Source organism: Macadamia integrifolia, chromosome 8, assembly GCF_013358625.1.
Source record: "Macadamia integrifolia cultivar HAES 741 chromosome 8, SCU_Mint_v3, whole genome shotgun sequence".
Lineage (NCBI taxonomy): Eukaryota > Viridiplantae > Streptophyta > Magnoliopsida > Proteales > Proteaceae > Macadamia > Macadamia integrifolia.
Window position 1 is genome coordinate 11,886,135 of NC_056564.1, and position 13,033 is coordinate 11,899,167.

Sequence of the window (13,033 nt, forward strand, 5' to 3'; positions counted from 1 at the left end):
AAATAAAATATATGAAAAAAAAAAAAAAACAATACAAAGTCACAAGGCTAACCAAAGGTGAAGCCTAACAAAGGAGCAAAACAGCAATTAAGGAGGATACATAAAAAACCAAGGCCCAAATTACAAGCCAAAAAAGGAGGAAACTTGAAAAGGGAGGAGGGGAGAAACAATTGAATAGGGGATACATCAAGGTTAGAGGGGGTGAAACAAATAGGAGATCCCAAGCCAAGATGTTGCTGCCAAAAAACCCCGCGAGTTGGTCCTGCCCAAGCACAGATGGCAGAGGCCCGGAGCTTTGTCCGGGGTTAGTCCTCCGACGCTCAAGTTAGGGTCGACCGCACAGTTTTCAGTAAGGGAGTAATGGTGAGGGTCTGAATGCTTACCTTCTTCCTTCCTCTCGGCCCCCTTATATGGTTCCTCGGGCCTAGGTTTTTTCTTGTCTTTTCCTCTGTCCTTCTCCCATACGGCCGTCCTTCTTGTGGGGAATATTCCCCTCATGTAAACAACGTGATCAGCATGATTGAGTCCTTGGAATCCTTATTTGGTGGACGACACGTGTCTCGGGGGCGACACGTGTCCTTTCCCCATCGAGAGATCAATTTGGTTGTATCAGGAGCCCCCTTACTCCCACTAGGAGTCTCTTCCTGTGGGAGTAACCAACTTTTTCGCAATCATCGCTCTTTTCTTCATCACTTCCTTTTTTCCTCTTTTTCTTTTTTTTTAACTTTTGGCCTTATTCCTTCGGCCTTAGCTCTGCTGGCGACCGAGGCCTGTGGTCAGCCAAGGTAAAGACCTTCGGTCGGCTCAGCTCGGCCTTACTCTGAGCCCCCTGCCGAGGTGAGAAACCTCGGTCAGGTTCTTTCGGCTTTGGCCGAACTCCCAATCCGAGGTGAGGACCCTCGGTCAGGTCCGTTCGGCTTTGGCCAAACTCCCAACCGAGAGGGGGACCTTCGGTCAGGTCCGTTCGACTTTGGTTGAACTCCCAATCCGAGGTGGGGACCCTTGGTCAGGTCCGTTCGGCTTTGGTTGAACTCCCAACCGAGAGGGGGACCCTCGGTCAGGTCCGTTCGGCTTTGGCCGAACTCCCAATCCGAGGTGAGGACCCTCGGTCAGGTCCGTTTGGCTTTGGCTGAACTCCCAATCCGAGGTGGGGACCCTCAGTCAGGCCCGTTCGGCTTTGGCCAAACTCCCAACCGAGAGGGGGACCCTCGGTCAGGTCCGCCTGGCTTTGGCCGAACTCCCAATCAGAGGGGAGAACCCTTGGTCAGGTCCATTCGGCTTTGGCCGAACTCCTAACCGAGAGGGGGGACCCTCGGTCAGGTCTGTTCGGCTTTGGCCGAACTCCCAATCCGAGGGGAGGACCCTCGGTCAGGTCTGTTCGGCTTTGGCCGAACTCCCAATCCGAGGGGAGGACCCTCGGTCAGGTCCATTCGGCTTTGGCCTAACTCCCAACCGAGAGGGGGGACCCTTGGTCAGGTCCGTTCGGCTTTGGCCGAACTCCCAACCGAGAGGAGGACCCTCGGTCAGGTCCATTCGGCTTTGGCCGAACTCCCAACCGAGAGGGGGGACCCTCAGTCAGGTCCGTTCGGCTTTGGCTGAACTCCCAACCGAGAGGGGGACCCTCGGTCAGGTCCGTTCGACTTTGGCCGAACTCCCAATCGGAGGGGAGGACCCTCGGTCAGGTCCATTCGGCTTTCGCCAAACTCCCAATCCGAGGGGTGGACCCTCGATCAGGTCCGTTTGGCTTTGGCCGAACTCCCAATCCGAGGGGAGGACCCTCAGTTAGGTCCGTTCAGCTTTGGCCGAACTCCCAACCGAAATGGGGACCCTCGGTCAGGTCCGTTCGGCTTTGGCCGAACTCCCAACCGAGAGGGGGACCTTCTGTCAGGTCCGTTCGAGCGCAAACCTCAAGGCTTCATACTCTGACGTGGCGGCGCCATTAATGCTCGGGTAGTCGTACCGTCTTTCTCCCCATCTATATAGTGTGGGGGCCATTTATGGGGCACTTTTTTTTCCCTTCGGAGAGCTTACCTTCGGCCTCGGTGTTCTTTTCGAAGATCTCGTCTTCGTCTTGACTCCCCTAGTTTAGCGACACCCAAAAAGTAAGTGATGTCTTCCTCGTCGGGCTACAGCCCATCGTCCTCCGAGAGGATGAGGCCAAAACGTAGGCATAGGAGTCCAGGGGAGGTCCGAGGGATGTCCTCGGATTCCACTGACTCTCCCTCTTCCCTCGACTCATCGTCCGTGGCCTCTCTTTCGGGGTCCGAGGGTGGCTCCAACGGTGCAGGATTCAGGGAGAGGGTGCTCGATTCCCGAGCTCAGACCCAGGAGCCTTTAAAAGTGGAGGCTCTTAACATTGTATCCACGAAGGACGAGCCAGAACTGGAGGAGCTGAGGGCCTCCTTCGGTGTCTCGGACGCTTTCGAGCTCCGACTGCCCAGACCATCCGACCGAGCCAGCTATCGAAACTCCGAGGAGCTGTGCTTGTATAAGGAGGCGTTTAAGGCCGGCCTTCGGCTGCCTCTCCACCCCTTCTTCACCCGAGTGTTTCGGCACTATGGGGTATGTCCGACCCAGCTGACGCCGAACGGGTGGCGACAAGTGCTCAGCTTCGTCGTCTTCTTCGTAAGGCACCAGAGGCCCTTCTCCCTCCCCCTCTTCATTAACTGTTTTCTCCTTCAGGCCTGCAAGGGGCTTTCGGGTTGGAATTACTTTTGCCCCCGAAAGGACCTTCGGCTTCTTAAGGGTTACCCGACTTCCATCCACGGGTGGAAGGAGAAGTTTTTCTTTGTGAGGACGTCCGAGGGGGTGCCCTTTGGCACAGTTTGGGATATCCCAGACCTTAGGGAGGTGAACTCCGCCCCTACCCTATTTGGGGCAGACGCGGAGTCGTTGGCGATGGTGAGGCGGCAAGAAGACTGTTCTCCAGTCGAGGCCGACTGCCTCAAGTCCGACGCCATACTCTTTAGATTCGGGCTTAGCCCAGGTGAGTTAGGCTAGCCTCCGTTTGCTTCCTTCGGGTGTCGGTTCTTCGTACTGACTCCCCTTGTTTCTTTTTGCAGTGTAAGTCACCAGGGTCGAGGCTAGGGTCGCCGTCATGGCAAGGCAGGCACAAATCAAGGAGGCCAAGGCGCGGGATGCCCAACAGCAACCGAGGCCAAAGTGGAAGGAGAAGAAGGGGCCATCCTCTGAGACCCCGAAGAAGAGGTCCAAAGTCAAGGGACCGAGCGTCGAGGCGATCCAGGCCCTCGCTGCTCCGGCCGTGATGGGCCTACGCAAGACCCCTCCCCCACCGCGGCCTCCAGAGGCCCGAGGGTGGCGACCGTGAGGGCCGAAGTGGGGTTTGTCCCTTAATGGTCGGTGAAGGAGGATGACACGCTGGCCGTCAGGCGAGTTGCTCGTGAGCTGGTGATGAAGGGGAGTCTTCCCCGAGATGCCACTGAGGCATAGAAGCAAGGGACGACGCCCATGATCACGAATGCTTGCATCTTCATGGCTGGGGTAAGCTTCAGTCCCCCTACCCTTTTTTTTTTTGTCTTAGCATTCTGACCTTCGGTGTTTCATGTAGGCACAAAATCAGATGGGTCAGCTGGCGGCTCGAGCCGAGGCTATGTGCCGAGACCTCAAGGTCATCGAGAGAGAGAAGGCCTCCCTGGAGAACGAGCGCTCGATCCTCCTCAAGAAGATGGAGCACTTGGAGAAGGACCTCGTCTTCACACGCCGAGAGTGCGATCAGAAGCTCACGGAGCTGAAGTCGCAGATGAAGGCTCGAATTCAGGAAGCCGAGTCTCGAGGGGTCGAGGAGTATCGGTCCTCCGAGGACTTCAGGGAGGAGATAAAGCGCACCATCACCCCAGAGTTCACGATGGGCGCTACCAAGGTCCGAGACTAGGTCCTCGAGCGTTACCCCGGGGTCTCCTTCGAGGACAGCGGGCTCATCTTTGAGGACGACGACGTGGAGGTGGCCCCATCAGCCACTGAGGTTGCCGATGTCGATGGCAGATATTGCAGCAAGGAGGGTGAGGTTCAGCTGCACCGAGAGGTCCCTCTGACTCCCGGCCATGGTGGTTCGGATCAGGAGACCCTCCAAGCCGAAGAAGTGGCCGCGAACCCAACGGACGCCCCTCAAGGTCACCCCAGGTCTCAGCTCAGACAACCCCCTTTCTTTTTGTTGTTATCAGCCTGCGGGCTTCTTGTAATCTTGGCCTTCGAGCCTTATGTAATCAGCCTTCGGGCTTCGTATGTAACTACGGCCTTCGGGCCTTCGTCTTGTAATCTTGGCCTTCGGGCTTTATGAATGAATGAAGTCTTTTTACCCCCATCTTTCATTTTTCTCGCCCTCTGTGTCCCTCTGAGTAAGGTATTCTTTAGTCCGTAGCTAGGTGCAAAGAGGCTGAAACCCCTCGTTGCCTGCCTTAGGGTCCGCCTTCCTACTTGAGCACGGCTCGGTCCTCTCCCCTCGGCTTATCGGATAGGTTTCCTGAGTCCGAGGACTGGACTGGAGGAACCTGGAGCAAGTACTGTGGTTTTCACCAAGTGTCCCTCAGCTCCAGCCGAAGGGTCTGTTAAACACATGGATCCGAGACCTAGCAGAGGGCTGACCCTACGAAAATCAAGCAATTTTCACCAAGTGTTCTCCCTCGGCTCCAGCCGAAGGGTCTGTTAGACTGGCATGGATTCGAGACTTAGCCAAAGGCCGACCCTTCAATAGTCGTTGCTCCCGACAGTCAATTGCCTTTGGTTAAGTTCCTTCGGCTCTGGAGCAGGTCACAGGCCGATGGTGGGACCCCCAATCAGGTCAGCCCAGCCTTGCCCATGCCTTGACCGAGGAGTGGACGCTAGCCCTACAAAGCTTGTTCTCTGCCTGAGCCCCCTGACCAAGGCGAACACCGTCAGCCAATTCGGTTCGACCTTTGCCCGAGGCCCCAGCCGAGGTGATGACCTTGGGACAGTTCGACTCAGCCTTTGCCCGAGGCCTCGGTCGAGGTGATGACCTTCGGCCAGTTCGGCTCGGCCTTTGCCCAAGGCCCCGGCCAAGGTGATGACCTTCGGCCAGCTCGGCTCGGCCTCCGCCTGAGCCTTGACCGAGGTGTGGCCCTTCGGTAAGCTCGGCTCGGCCTCCGTTGGCTGAGGCCCCGACCGAGGTGAAGACCTTCAGTCGTAGCCGTTCAGTAGAGTTAAAGGTCATCAGACTGGAGAATTCCTCTCAATTGTCGTAAACCAGCTTTCGTATTATCCATGAATGAAGACTTCCGGAGTTTAGGATGAGGAATTACAACTTAAAAGTGTATAAGGGCGAAAATTGCAAAAAACTATAAACAAGTGTGCGTGCTCGCCACTTCACTACTGATGGAATTTTCTTAAGTTCTGAGAGTTCCACGATCGGGGTACCCTTCCTCCCCCCGTAGTCTCCAGGTGATAGGACCCTGGTCGTATTACCCTCGAGACTCTGTAGGGCCCTTCCCAATTTGGATCTAGCTTCCCTTGATGTCTCGGGTCCCACACTTCTGCCTTTCTGAGGATGAGGTCACCCTTCCTGAATTCGTTCTTTCGAGCTTTGGTGTTGTAGTGCCTCGCGACCCTCTGTTGGTAAGCGGCGATCCTTTCTTGCGAAGTGTCTCTGGTTTCTGCCAAGAGGTCTAGATTCGCTCGGAGCCCTCCATCATTTTCGTCTTCATTGTAGTACTGAATCCGATGGGTAATGGCCCCTATCTCCACTGGAAGTACAGCTTCAGTGCCGTATGTTAACATGAAGGGTGTTTCTCTGGTGGCTAATCTCTCAGTAGTGCGGTAAGCCCAGAGGATGTGGTGCAACTCGTCTGCCCATAGTCCTTTGGCGTCGTCTAGTCTCTTTTTAATTCCTTGAAGTAGTGTACGGTTGGTTACCTCTGTCTGCCCGTTGGTCGGTGGATACCCGATAGAGGTTTTCCTGTGGTCGATGCCGAGGGCCTCACAGAACGAGTCGAAGGTTGGATTGGCAAACTGAGTTCCATTATCCGTCACCACAACTTGGGGGATTCCAAATCTATAGACTACCGCCCTCTGGAAGAAGTCCCTTATGTTCTTTTCGGTTATCGTCGTTAGGGCTTCGGCCTTTGCCCACTTCGTGAAGTAGTTGACTGCCAACACGGTAAACTTCCTTCGTCTCGTGGCTAGGGGGAATGGGCCTAGGATGTCGATTCCCCACATGGTGAATGGTACTGGGCTCGATAAGGATGAGAGCTCGATAGAGTGTAGTCTAGGCACGGGGGCAAACATCTGGCACTTGACGCACTTCCTGACTAGTGATTCTGCGTCCTTCCTCATTGTCGGCCAGTACAGGCCCTGCCTTAGTACTTTATGTGCCAAGGCCTAGGCTCCTAGGTGTTGGCCACATATTCCTTCATGCACCTCCTGGAGTGCAAGGTATAACTGCAAAGCATCCCCGGTGTTCGACTTCGTCAGCAACGGGGGTGCGGCCAAGTACTCCTTCAATTGTTCCAAAGACTTTTCGCACTCCTCCGCCCACTCGAACTTTTTGGTCCCTTTTAACACTTTGAAGAAGGAGAGGCATCTATCTACAGACCGAGACATGAATAGCTCGAGGGCGGCGACCCGACCCGTTAGCTCCTGGACTTACTTCACGTTCTGGGGTGACCTCAAGTCTTGAATGGCTTGTATTTTGACTGGGTTGGCTTCAATTCCTTTCTCTGAGACGATGAAGCCGAGGAACTTTCCCGAGGCTACTCCGAATGCGCACTTTGCTATGTTCAGCTTCATGCCATACCGTCTCAGCACATGGAACGCCTCTTCCAAGTCTTGGATATGTCTTTCCGCCTTCAGGCTTTTTACGAGCATATCATCCACATATACCTCCATGGTTTTGCCAATCATCCCTTTGAAAATTTTATTCACCAACCTTTGGTAGGTGGCCCCTGCGTTTTTTAGCCCGAAAGGCATGACCTCATAGCAGTACAGCCCACCCTCGGTTATGAAGGATGTTTTCGGGACATCGGCCTCAGACATTTTGATTTGATTGTACCCCGAGTATGCATCCATGAAACTCAGCGCCTCGTATCCCGCGTGGCGTCGATGAGGAGGTCTATCTTCGGCAGGGGGTATGCGTCCTTCGGGCAGGCCTTATTCAGGTCGGTGAAGTCGATGCAGATCCTCCACTTCCCATTTTCCTTCGGGACCATTACCACGTTGGATATCCACTACGGGTACTAGATCTCGCGGATGAACTGGGCCTTCAGCAGCTTCTCCACTTCCTCGTCTATTTTCTGCTGCCTTTCGGGAGCAAAAGTCCTCTTCTTCTGCTGCGCCGGCTTCTTCATTGGGCTAACATTCATATGATGTTCTATCACCTCTCGATCTATCCAGGGCATATCCAAAGCTAACCAGGCAAAGACGTCAGCGTTGTTCCATAGGAATGAAATGAGTCTTTCTCGCTGCAACCTTGGCATGGTAGCCCCAATCTAAAATTACCGAGCGTCATCCCCCTCTTCGGCTTCAACTTACACCAAATCTTTGGCCGGCTCCCCCCATTGATAACTGGCATCATCTCACAGATCCTCTATTGGGAGTGCCTCGCCCGCCTTTTCTTTTCCCCCATAAGGTAGTGGCATAACACCTCCGGGATGCCTCCTGATTGCCCCGACACTCCCCGACACCATTCTTGGTTGGGAATTTCATCTTGAGATGGGGTGTGGAGACGACAGCCTTTAGTAGGTTTAATCCGACCCTTCCTAGTATGACATTGTATGCCGATGTAATGCCCACTACCAGGAAGTTGATCATGACCGTCGCTTGGCGATCTCTGGTGCCAACTCTTACCAGCAACTCAATCGACCCTTCCACCTTCACTGGGACGCCGGAGAATCCCTACAACAGGTGTTTGACCTTCTTTAACTTTCCCTCGTCTAGGCCCATCTTCCGGAAAGCTTCAAGGAACAGGATATCAGTTGAACTGCCGTTATCCACTAAGATCCTCTTCACTTTGCAATCCGTTATGGTTATGGTGATAACCAAGGCATCGTCATGCGGAGTCTGTACCCCTTCCAGATCATCATTTGAGAAGGAGATAACCGTCCCCGTCTTCGCCTTCTTGTTTGGCCATTCTGCCATATGTACGCTTATAGTGTAGGCCTTGGCTTTCCTGGCAGAGACTGAACTCTCTCCAGCAGCTGGGCCTCCACAGATGGTCGCTATAACTCTAGTTGGGCTCTTATTCTCATCTCGGGGGCGACGCTCAGCTCCCTCGGGTGTCTGGTCCCTTCATTGCTCCTGATTGCCTCTACGGGCGAGTCCCCTTCTCTTATAGCGACATCCGCCATCTCTCCGACGGTTATCCCTCTGGCTATTACCGTCTGGGGCAACCTCCTTTTCGCGGTCTACAAATCGGCCTAGGTATCCCCTTCGGATCATCCCTTCTATCTCCCCCTTGAGGTGCCAACAGTCCTCGGTATCATGGCCATGGTCTCTGTGGAAGTGGCAATATCCGTCCACGTTGCGCCTCTCGGGGTGTCGCCCCATCTTTCCTGGCCACTTCATGGCCCTGGCATCCAGGGAATCCTTTATCTGCATTAGTACCTCTGTTCGCCTTTGGTTCAGGGGCGCGTACTTCTCAAACTTCCTTGGTGGACTGGGGGCCCGACCGCGCTCAGACTTTTGTCTTTTGCCTTCTTCAGAGGGTTTATCGTCAACCCTTGAGAGCCTCTTTCTTACCGCCTTCCTTTCGGCTTCTTCATCGGCCTGGAGGGTTTCTTCCATCTGGATGTACTTATCGCATCGTGCTCTCAGCTCGGTCAGATTCCTAGGTGTATGCTTCGCTAGGGACCTCTTCAACTCCTTATCTTTGACGCCTCCTAACAGGGCCGTGAACTCCTCCTTCTGGTCTAGGCCTCTGATTGTGATCTTCTCTTGTTGGAATCGCTTCATGTAGCTCCGCAGTGATTCCCCTTCTTGCTGCTTGACGTTGGTCAAGTTCAACATAGTTTTCTGAAGGAGCTGGCTACTAGAGAATCCCTTCATGAAAAAGTAACTTAGGTCACTGAAGTTGTGGATCGACTTCGTCAGCAGTCGGTTGTACCATAGCCTCCCCGCTCCTCTGAACGTCAATGGAAGGGCACGACACATGATGTTCTCCGAGACCCGATGGAACTGCATGGTGACCTTGAACCCTTCCAGGTGATCGACGGGGTCCCCAGACCCGTCATAAGTGTCATACTTGGGTAGACGAAAGCTGATCGGGAGCGGGTCCCTTGTGACTTCGTCAGCTAGAGCCGTGTCATTAGTGAGGTCCGGCTCGCGAGTTCCCGTCTAATTTTATGCTACCTTCTTGATCTCATCTTTCAGGTTTAGGATCATCTGCTTTAATCCCGAGTCCTCGGGCCTCTGTTTGTCTCTTTGGTGCGGATCCCCATGTGGGTCTCTGGCGGCACGTTGTGTCCTGCCTCGGGGTGCGGGACTCTCCCCCCTCGCTCGGTTTCGAGGGTTACAATCGTCCCTTGTCGATCCTATACTGCTCCGATCTTCATCTCGAGCTCTCTCAAACTGGACGTGGGGGCCTCGGGGTGCTCCGCCGGTCTTCTGAGAGACAGCTTTGGAGACCTCCCTCATAGTCTTGGCCATCCGGTTATATTTGTCCTGGAGGGCTTCAAATTGCTCCCTCGTCACGTACTCCTGTGCTACAGGAGGCTGATGATCACTGTCTTCACGAACTGAATATCCAGCCGAACGCTAGTACCTTACGGATACTTCCTGGTCGTCATTGCCCCTTTCTCGTCCTATCTCCGCCGAGGGAGGAAGCCCCCCTGAAGGTTCTTCCCCCATGTCCATGTTGGATGCCGCTCTTGTCCTCTTGCAGTTGTAGGTTCTCCCCACCATTACCGTCGTTCCCACGGACGGCGCCAATCTGTTGCTACCAAAAAACCCTGCGAGTTGGTCCTGCACAAGCACAGACGGCGGAGGCCCGGAGCTTTGTCCGGGGTTAGTCCTCCGACGCTCAAGTTAGGGTCGGCCGCACAGTTTTCAGTAAGGGAGTAATGGTGAGGGTCTGAATGCTTACCTTCTTCCTTCCTCTCGGCCCCCTTATATGGTTCCTCGGGCCTAGGGTTTTTTCTTGTCTTTTCCTCTGTCCTTCTCCCATACGGCCATCCTTCTTGTGGGGAATATTCCCCTCATGCAAACGACGTGATCGAGCGTGATTAAGTCCTTGGAATCCTTATCTGGTGGACGACACGTGTCTCGGGGGCGACACGTGTCCTTTCCCCACGGAGAGATCAATTTGGCTGTATCACAAGACAAGGTACTTATTTCTAATAGACACTGAGTATACGACGCACTTAAAAAAAAATTATTCGTAACCTCGAAGGTGATGGCGTTACAGATTTTTAAACTTATTTGTTTCATACAATAGATCGTCCACACACACACACACATATATATATATATATATATTTTGTTCAGCTGTTTGTGATTAGCAGGAGCCTAACATAGCAGACATTCTGACCAAGCATAACACGGAGGATGAGATATCATATTTAAAACATTTAACATTGAAAAGCAAGTAAAGGACTATCTAATAAGCGGTGGTTGATTGGTTCATAATATGAATTTGTTGGCCTCATATGCTAAGGCACAAGATAAGTCTATTCTATGTGATAACCAATCAGGCCTTCCATTATCTATATATCAATTATTAAACTAATTGTCCATGTAGTTACAATCCATCAGATTCACTGACTAGGCTCTCATCAATATCACAACCAATATATCCAAAGTTCATTGAGGAGTGTTGCTAGAATGTTTTTTTTATTCCACTACATGCATGGGTTCACGTTCACGGACAACACGCATATGCAATAGTCATGCGGCAGTCTAGCTACCTCATTGATGAATAAATAATGCTTGGCATCAACCACTCATTTCTCTATAAATAGCAAAGAGAGATACATCCTTATTATCCCTATCATTGAGTGCAAACCTCAAAGTACTCAATCTATTAGTCCCAACATAAAATGAAGGTTATGGCAGCAGCGAAACTTCTTGTGCTCATTCTAATGAGCTTCACTGGCTTATGCTATGGTGACCTGCAAGGTGGGTTTTACAAGAGAAAATGTAGATTGAACGATGTCGAGCAAATCGTCGGAAGAGTCATCACCACACAGTTCATCAAGGACCCTGCCATTGTGGCTGCCCTCCTCCGGTTGCAATTCCATGATTGCTTTGTTAGGGTAAGCATAGATATGTCCTCATTCTAACCTTACATTTTCAATGAATGGTAACTAAGCAAGCTTTGTGTCCTTGGTAGATAATGAGTTCACTCTTATTATGCTTTTGAATTTTTGTTAAACCTTAATGCTTTCCTTTTTCTTTTCTTTTTTTTTGGTTCATGAATGAAAAGGGTTGCGACGCATCTATCCTTTTAGATGGAAATTCAACGGAGAAAACTGCACCTCCGAACCTTAGTGTGAGAGGCTTCGATGTCATTGATCAAGCAAAGGCTGCTGTGGAGAGAGCTTGTCCTGGTGTAGTTTCTTGTGCTGATATTATTGCCATGCTGCTTGTGATGTTGTTTACTTGGTACGTAGTTTCTTGGGTGATAGGAAACTGTGAATTTGCACTAGTTAATTAATTATTTTTTTATTAAGAGGGAAATAGAAAGAGAAAAATATAATACAACTTGGGACCACCTAGTAACTCCAACACAAATTTGAGAAGCACTCCCTTTATTCAGCATTGCCATCAGCTGGAGAGCACTCCCCAATAAGCAAAAAGACACAAGACCACCTAAGGAACCGATATCTAAACCTACATTGAGAATCCATCTTGAGTTCCTCTAACATCTGAGATGTCCATTCAACCATGGTGGTTGAAACTGCCTTTTTCGCTGCTAGCTTTGCAAGCCTATCCATAATTGAATTAGCTTACATTATTATCTCATAATTATTCTTCCTATTGTACGAAGGTTTGAAATGCCCTTAATATTGCTATTGTCAAAAGTAATGAAAGAAGGGTCCTAAACAATATTAGTAGGACATGCGAGAATTGGTTTGGGCCACTCAGATTCACATTTGTTGTCCAACCCTGACCTGGTCCAATATTAAAATGGCTTAACTGATCCGGGCTGGGACTAGTCAACCAGAATCTAAAAGAATCAATGCTGGTTCAGGTGGATTGGAACTGAAATTGCCACCTTTGATTATTTACTTTTACATATGCAGGGTGGAGGAGGGAGATACAATGTACAGATAGGGAGAAGGGATGGTTTAGTATCACTCGCCAGTGAAGTCATTCTCCCAAGCCATTCAGCATCAATCTCTCAAGCCATTGCAGCATTTGGAAACAAGGGACTTAACCCTACGGACATGGTTCTCCTCCTTGGTAATTGCTATACATCTTCACTAATGTGTTCATCCATTGACGTACAGAGAGGTTCAAATTAATTTTACTTTCTATGTTAATGTTAGGTGGTCACACTGTGGGGTTGCACATTGTTCAGTCTTCTTGGATCGTCTCTAAAATTTCAACAACACAGGAAAGCCTGACCCAACCATGGATCCGTCCCTAGCCTCAATTTTGAGGCTCAGTTGCCCACAAAATGCGACAACGGACAACACAGTTAGTCTCGACCAGAACAAGCTAAGTACAAACGTTGTTGACAATTCATATTATGGGCAGTTGATTAGAAGAAGAGGGATTCTACAAATAGACCAAGAGTTGGCATTGGATCCTCAGACAAGAGCCACAGTGATGTCTCTAGCTACTGGCATTAAGTTTTCTACCCAGTTTGGTCAGGCTTTGGTGAAGATGGGAGCTGTAGAGGTTCTTACTAGAACACAAGGTGAGATTAGGAGATCATGCCGGGCCATTAATACTAACCAAAATGAAAAAGAACAACTAGGAGATTTTTGGAAACAGCTTCACCGCAAAGTAGGGGTAAGGCTTCGTACATTATGATTTTCCTCATATCCCGTAGTGGTGAGAGCCTTGTGCATTGAGTTAGTCACATTTTTTATTTATTTTTTTTTTTTTTCCTGATTACGTCTGG

General features: G+C 51.1%; 1 pseudogene; it reads left to right on the top strand.

Annotated features, from left to right (window-relative positions):
- Window positions 1-11,000: 11,000 nt before the first annotated feature.
- Window positions 11,001-12,942, top strand: LOC122086717 (annotated as a pseudogene).
- The last annotated feature ends 91 nt before the right edge of the window (window positions 12,943-13,033 follow it).